At 41.0% G+C, this 8103-nt stretch overlaps 1 pseudogene; it reads left to right on the top strand.

Annotated features, from left to right (window-relative positions):
* The first annotated feature begins 3864 nt into the window (after nt 1-3864).
* On the top strand, nt 3865-4452 carry LOC149119273 (translationally-controlled tumor protein-like; annotated as a pseudogene).
* The last annotated feature ends 3651 nt before the right edge of the window (nt 4453-8103 follow it).

Below are 8103 nucleotides of genomic sequence, written 5' to 3'. Positions count from 1 at the left end.
ATCTGCAACCACATGACATGCATGAATTAATGAGAGGCACATAGCAGAGTTGGTAAAGTCGTTGTTGAATTTGCTCCTTAACCCAATCAGCCAATCTGTGTCTTTTAACTGGACAGTTCAGGCCATTAACGTTCAATGTGACTATTGATAAGTGGTAATTTTGCCCTGCCATTTGCCAAAGGTAAGTTCTAAATTATGCTTTGAATTCCCTGTGATCTTTTCCTGTGAGGTTTCCTTCCTTTACCTTCTTTCATATTGATGACCGTGTTCCTGTGTTTCTGTGTGCAACACATCTTGAATCATCTTTTGCAGGGCTGGACGAGTGGCGACAAATTCTTTCAATTTCTGTTTGCTATGAAAAGTCTTTATTTCACCTTCATTCACAAATGATAGCTTTGCAGGATATAATATTCTGGGCTGGCAGTTTTTCTCTCTTAGTACCTGGGCTATATCTCGCCATTCCCTCCTAGCTTGTAGAGTTTCTGATGAGAAGTCAGCTGTGAGTCTGATTGGAGATCCTCTGAGAGTAATCTGACGTTTCTCTCTTGCACATTTTAGGATCTTTTCTGTATGTTTCACTGTGGAGAGTTTAATTACAACGTGTCGTGGTGAGGATCTCTTTTGGTCGTGTTTATTAGGGGTTCTGTGAGCTTCCTGTACTAGGATTTCTCTGTCCTTCTCCAAACCTGGGAAAATTTCTGCTAATATCTCACTAAAAAGGCCTTCTAATCCTTTCTCCCTCTCCATGCCTTCAGGAACCCCTAGAACCCGAATGTTGGTTTTTTTAATAGTATCCTGAAGATTCCCGACAATATGTTTTAGATTTCTAATTTCCTCTTCTTTTCTTTGGTCTGACTGTATCCTTTCCTGTTCTCTGTCTTCTAAATCCGATATTCTCTCTTCTGCTTCACCCATTCTGTTTGTAAGGCTCTCTAATGTGTTTGTCATTTGATCTATTGAATTCTTCACTTTGTTATGATTTCTCGTCACTATCACAGTTTCCTGTTGTACTAGTTGTTTCATTTCATTTTGATTCCTCCTTAATATTTCATTTTCATGAGAGAGATGTTCTATCTTGTCCATTAAGGATTTCTGTAGTTCAAGAATTTGTTTTTGAGAACTTCTTAAGGTTCTTATCAATTTTTTGAGATCTGCTTCTTGCATTTCTTCTATCTCATCATCTTCATAATCTTGAGTTGGGGTGTCTTTTTCATTTGGGGGTGTCATAGTGACTTGTTTGTTTTTATTACCTCGGTTTTTGCGTTTGTTATTTGGCATATTGGAGATATTTGGTTTCTTCACTGTGGTGTTTTTTCTTGTTATACTGTGACTCTAGATTAAGTGGACTGTCTGTTTTTGATGGAGCCTTAGAGGCTTGAGGTGGGTGTGGCCTGAGAGCTCTGTTTGGTGTGCCAAAGGTGACACTCCCAGGTTAGGTGTGGTAGATCTTCCTCTCTCTCTTTCTTTTTTTTATCCAAAAGGGAAGTAATTCCGCACAGCTGAATGAAGTTGGAGGTAGTTAGCAGGCAAATGATATACCCGCAGGAGCCAGAGATTGGAAGCTCTTTCCCAAGGACCACACAGGGAATCTGTTCGGCCCTCAGAGTGGGCTCAAATTCTCCTTCAGTCTCCCACTGGGTTGCCAAAGTTATGGAATTGTAGCGTCTCTGGAGAGTGCTCACGTGAATTCCGTGAGTTCTCTCCCCCACCATCTCTTTTTTCACAGTCTCAGTTCAGTAGCACCACAAATTTACTAGTTCCTAATCTCCTGTTAATTCGCCCCACCCAGAGTCAGGTTTTTCTGCTAGGCTCAGGGCCGGTGCAGACCTGAGGTCGCTCTGCTTATGACGTATGTCCACGATGGCGCCTGCTCTTTGTCTTGTTCACCTTTGAGAGGTGAGTGGAGAGACAGAAACCCATGTCCATATCAGTCACTTTTTTTTCTCTCTCTCTCTCTCTTCTAGTTAGCCTGGTGAACTTTTCCCCCCGGGGGTCGTTCCCTCTAGTCTCCTCTCTCCGCTTTCCGGCTGGTGTCTCGGGCTATTGAGGTTTGGCTCACCTCGCGTTCCAGTGCTGGTGTGTTGAGTCTGCTGCTGCTGTCCCGAACTGTGGGCTCCCATGCTCTCCACGCAGGTCCACTGTGAATCACTTGTTCCGGAAGAGTTTCTTCTGCTGTTTCTTCCCCTACTCTTCCTTGAACCTGCAGTATCTCCACTTTTATTAAACTGTCTCTCCCCAGACTATCAGTGTGCTCCCTTCCTATTCCACCATCTTGCCTCCTCTAATTTGCTTCAATGGCTTAATCAACTAGAGCAAAAGCACTATGTATCATAAATGAATAATTGTTCCATAAACGTGTATCTGGCTGGTGCCGTGGCTCACTAGGCTAATCCTCCACCTTGTGGCACCGGCACACCAGGTTCTAGTCTCAGTCGGGGTGCTGGATTCTGTCCCGGTTGCCCCTCTTCCAGCCCAGCTCTCTGCTATGGCCCAGGAGTGCAGTGGAGGATGGCCCAAATGCTTGGGCCCTGCACCCTATGGGATACCAGGATAAGCACCTGGCTCCTGCCTTCAGATCAGCGCAGTGTGTTAGCCGCAGTGCGCTGGCTGCGGCAGCCACTGGAGGGTGAGGCAATGGCAAAAGGAAGACCTTTCTCTCTGTCTCTCTCTCTTACTGTCCACTCTGCCTGTCAAAAACAAAAACAAATAAACAAACAAAAAAATGTGTATCTGTACCCATGGAACCAGAAAAAGTACCATGACCATATTGACTAAAAGATGAACTATCTCCACATTTCAAGGATCATAATCAATTCAATTATATATTTAAGCAGTGTATGATATTGGTCCCAGTACTTCTTCCATTCATTTATAAAATTGAGCCATTTCACACCAGACATATGTGTGTAGAGTATTTAAAAATATTTATTTTGGTATATATACATATATATATGTAATTATAGTGTCCTCATACGTTATGAGATGTTTGGTGAAAGAGATAACATAATTACATGAAAGCAAGTAGATAAGGATTTCAATATTTTTTTCTCCTGCCACAGTGATATTTGGCTGATTCTCCCTGCCTCATTTCTCTCATTTGGTAAATGCCCACCATGCACTGAAACAGACTTGCTCTATCAGATACTCAATTGTTATTTGTTACTAATGAGGCTTTTGTTAATATACAGTCTGGGTGAGAAAAAAATGGCTCCTGTGGATGAGCAATAATAGATGAAATATAATCATTTAGATGATTTCTTTTGAAAATGCACATTAATTCCCTGTATCTAACAACTGATAGCTGTCTGCAACATATATGTGTACTCCAAACTATCATATTATTTGTTTGTATTTTAAAGCTTATTTTGTATCCTATTTTTATGTGAAAATCTGACAGTTGCATCATGGAAGGATCACTGAAGGTGCAATAATATATTGTCGACATGTAAGAAAGGGAATAGAAGAGTTTGAAGATGGCCACTTACAGTTTGGTTAGGGTGTAGTCAAGGAGAACTGAGTCCTTTGTTAAACAAAGTAAATACTTAAACATATTAACATACAGCTCCATTCTCACTGGAAGAACTGAAAATCAGAGATTACTGGGGCTTAGAGTGGAGCCTCTGAGCATTCTCAGAGACAGAAAGTGTGGGCAATGTTCACCTTCTTTATCCTGCCTTTCATCTTATATGTCAAAATATTCACTTCATCTTGGATCATGGTGAGGAAAACACCACAATTAGATGAACCTGGACTTTTTAGCCTTCTCCCCATTAACGCTGAGAGCTGATCTGGCTGCAACACACTCACCCAGAGCTTCACCTCCTGGAAAGCTACCACCACTGTCCTCTTCTTCCAGGTGGCATCATGCTTACCTATGGGGACCTCATCAGTGACAATGAGATGTTCTATAACATTTGCAAGATGTGCCTGAAGGTGGAGGGGAAGATGGCCAGTGGGCAGAGGGTAACATTGATGATTCCTTCCTTTGCACGAATGCCTCTTCTGAAGGTCCCTAGGGCAAAGGTACTGAAAGCACAGTAATCACTGGTGTTGATGTTGCCATGAACCATCACCTGCAGGAAATCAGATTCACAAAAGATTCCTTCAAGAAGCATATTAAAGATTACCTGGAATCAATGAAAGGCAAACTTGAAGAACAGAGACCAGAAAGAGTAAAACCTTGTATGATAGCGGATGCACAACAAATCAAACATATCCTCGCTAATTTCAAAAACTATCAGTTCTATTTGGGTAAAAACATGAATCCACTTGGCATGGTTGCTCTGCTGGTACTACCGTGAGGATGAGATGACCCCATTTATGATTTTCTTTAAGAATGCTTTAGAAATGGAAAAAATGTTAACAAAATTGACAACTGCTTTGGATCTATCACTGCTTATCAGAACTGGCTGCTGCTTGTATCCACACAACATCAGGATTTACAGGAAATGAGACTGATATTATCTCGAGACCTTCATTTATTTTGGCTGTGATTTACTTAGAATGAAGGCATTGTTTTTAAGGGAAAAATTGTCTTTTAGGTTGTCTAAAAATTATAAGCATTTGAACTAAAAAAATATAGATAAATAGACTAGGAACCAAAAGACTAATGATGAAATCTCTGGGCTTAGATTAGGCACGTACATAAAACAGAAGCAGTATGACAAAAAGATGCTGTCTATATAAAATTGAGGGCTACTTGGTACACAAAGTATGTTTTAAAAATATTTACTCAAAAGGCAAAAATACACACACACACACACACACACACACACACACACACACACAGAGGTAGTGAGAGAGCCAGGCATCTCCCATTCACTGGTCACTCCCAGAGATGCCCAAGAAAACTGGCCACAAATAGGAGAGAGGAACTCAATTTCAGTCTCTCATTTGTGTGCCAGAAACCCAGGTACTGGAGCCACTATCTGCTGCTGCCTAGTTGCACCAGAAGCAAGAGGCAGAGGGGTCAGAAGCATATATACAGGACATGAACCAACACACTGGTAAGGGATGCAGATGTCCAAGCATCAGCTTAACTCACTGTGGTACACCACAGTGGTTTCCTCAAGAAACATAATTTTGATAAAGCCTCTTTTCTTATCTTTATGATAATATGAATTATTAAAGTATTGTTATATTATGAGTGGTAACTTTAGGGATATTTGACAAATGAATGTGCAATGATGTTATAGTCCCTGTAGATTTAAGAATATAAGTATATATGATAGAATTTACTATTTTATTATGTTAACAATGCTGTCTTCACTACAAATTTTACCATATTTATTATCAATTTGACCTATGACATTGACAATATTAAAATAATTGAGAATTTTTGATACACCAATCATGGGGAGTAGGTTAATTGCATTCATTGATAAAATGAGTCAGTTTGCATATTCGATTAGAAAAAAAAATCCTCTCCACCATGATTAGTTTAACAAAAATAGTTTTTTAAAAATGGACAAATTCTAGAAGAATAAACAGGACAAGCACCCAATAGCATTGAATGAATGCAATGTGTCATCTACTTAGAAACTTAATTTAATGTAGATATAACACAGAGTTGATGAGGAATATGTAATCCCAAACATTGAATTCCTAATCTCACTGAGAAAAATTGTAACAAAAGTGTCACCACAGAATTGGGAGACAAAAAATATAGCAGAACAAGGTAACAATTGGGGACACCCAAAAATAGTCCGTGAAATTGCACTTTTTTAAAACCACCAGGATCAAGTAGACACCAGGAAAGGATAAAACTGTGTTTTACAGAGGTAATAACATGTCACCCCCAGTACATCACACGGATATGGAATTCATAGCCATAGCAAACCGCCATGTCAAATTTATAAAACAATGAAAAATGCTCTAAGTTCCCTGATCAGGCCCATGTTGGGCTCAGGGTACTGGAATATCACCCTCCCTAGGGCATGAATGCAGTTTTAAAATGAAGACTTAAAGACCTAACACTCTGCAATATTTGATCACATCAATAAATGTTTTCTGGTGGTCAGATTTGTTGAAGGGCAGATGCCTATGTGGCCACAAGTGTACATCCCTGCAATTTTGGTTCACTTTATTCACAATATCATGGTTGCCTCCTCTCTTTCTTCCATGTTAAATACTCAAAACTACAGAGAACAGTATTCTTACGCAAATTAAATAATATGAATAGGAAAGTGGTAATAATTTAGCAATTAAATTGAAATTGAGGAGGGGCTTTTTATACATAATTTTTTTAAAAACAAATGCAGCCTAAATATTTTTAAGGACATCAGAAATGTTGATGGTAGGGATTATTTTTTATCATAAACACTATTCCCTTCATGTGTTAGGAATTATTTTTTTCTGATCTCTTTAAAAATTGTAATTTTTAATGAGTGTTAAAATGTTTATTTAAAAAACTAAATACTAACAGTAAATTTAGGGCCAGCACCGCAGCTCACTAGGCTAATCCTCTGCCTAGTGGCGCCGGCACACCGGGTTCTAGTCCCGGTTGGGGCGCCGGATTCTGTCTCGGTTGCCCCTCTTCCAGGCCAGCCCTCTGCTGTGGCCAGGGAGTGCAGTGGAGGATGGCCCAGGTGCTTGGGCCCTGCACCCCATGGGAGATCAGGAAAAGCACCTGGCTCCTGGCTCCTGCCATTGGATCAGCGCGGTGCTGATCACTGTAATGGATTTTTTTCATGGCCACCTGTTGAATTCATTATTGTTTAATATTAAAAATATTATTGCATGGTTTATGGGGCCATGAGGTGAAACCATCCTAAAATATTCTGAAATATCTTAAAATAGTTCAAAACTTAAGAGAACAAAATAAATATCACCAAAACATACTGAAAATCTAGTATAGTTCCAATTCAAGGACACCAAAAATCACAAATATACTTTTCCAAACCTATTAATTTATGGCCTTAAACAATTCACAATGTTGATAATTTCAGGCCTAAAAACATCTGTTCTATTAATGGTGGAGTAACATGTAAGGTTGATAACATGAGCAGACTTATCCTAATGTTCCACTGCAAAGATACCTGCTTTCCTATAGAACTCACCTGCTCCGGGAGCTCATTCTGTACATGAAACAGAAAGATACTCATCCAGCTAAGTCTCTGATGTTAATCCATTATGAGATGAATCCCCAAGATGTGGTTATAGGGCAGAGATGGCATCAGCTCATCTCCCTCCAGGCCCATAATGTCATTTCTCTTGTGGAAGCAGGACACCTTGGGCTTGGAATTATTAGAAGTAGGAACAAACTCAGGTAAAAGTGAACTTTCCAGGTATCTGGAGACAGCAGAGAGCAGCTGGGTTCCATTCCTCTCACCTATGGACTCATTTCTCCAAGGCAGGCCTGCCTGGACAGGTTTTTATCTCAGTCCTTGTCCACAGATAAAAATAAAACATGTACAAGCCACATCTGATTTCTTAAGCTATCCCCATTGCTCCAGGAGACTCCTGGTGGCATCCCCACTTGTTCTCCTGTGATGTCAAGGTCTAGTCAAGCAGTACTGCATCTGTAAATCAGGAAAATTGCCCCTTCCTCCAATCCTACACAAGAGAATTGATTGTTTTCCCCAGCGGACATGGCCCTGAGTCAGGGAACCTGAATTAGTTGCAGAATGCAAGCTGAAGTAAGTCAAGTAGGGGGGCTGGCATGGCAAGTTAAAGCCATGGTCTATAGTGTCATCATCCCATATGGGTGCCAGTTTGAATCCTGGCTGCTCCACATCTGATCCAGCTCTCTGCTATGGCCTGGGGAAGCAGTAGCAGATAGCCCAAGTCTTTATTTATTTATTTTTTTGACAGGCAGAGTGGACAGTGAGAAAGAGAGACAGAGAGAAAGGTCTTCCTTTGCCGTTCGTTCACCCTCCAATGGCCGCTGTGGCCGTTGCACTGTGGCCGGCGCACCATACTGATCCGAAAGCAGGAGCCAGGTGCTTCTTCTGGTCTCCCATGGGGTGCAGAGCCCAAGCACCTGGGCCATCTTCCACTGCACTCCCTGGCCACAGTAGAGAGCTGGCCTGGAAGAGAATCTGACACCCCGACCGAGACTAGAACCTGGTGTGCTGGTGCCACAGGTGGAGGATTAGCATATTG

The sequence above is a fragment of the Oryctolagus cuniculus genome, chromosome Y (assembly GCF_051225735.1).
Source record: "Oryctolagus cuniculus isolate XC-2025 breed Fujian yellow rabbit chromosome Y, ASM5122573v1, whole genome shotgun sequence".
NCBI lineage: Eukaryota > Metazoa > Chordata > Mammalia > Lagomorpha > Leporidae > Oryctolagus > Oryctolagus cuniculus.
Note: the sequence above shows the minus strand (reverse complement) of the source record. Positions and strands in the feature narration are given on the sequence as shown.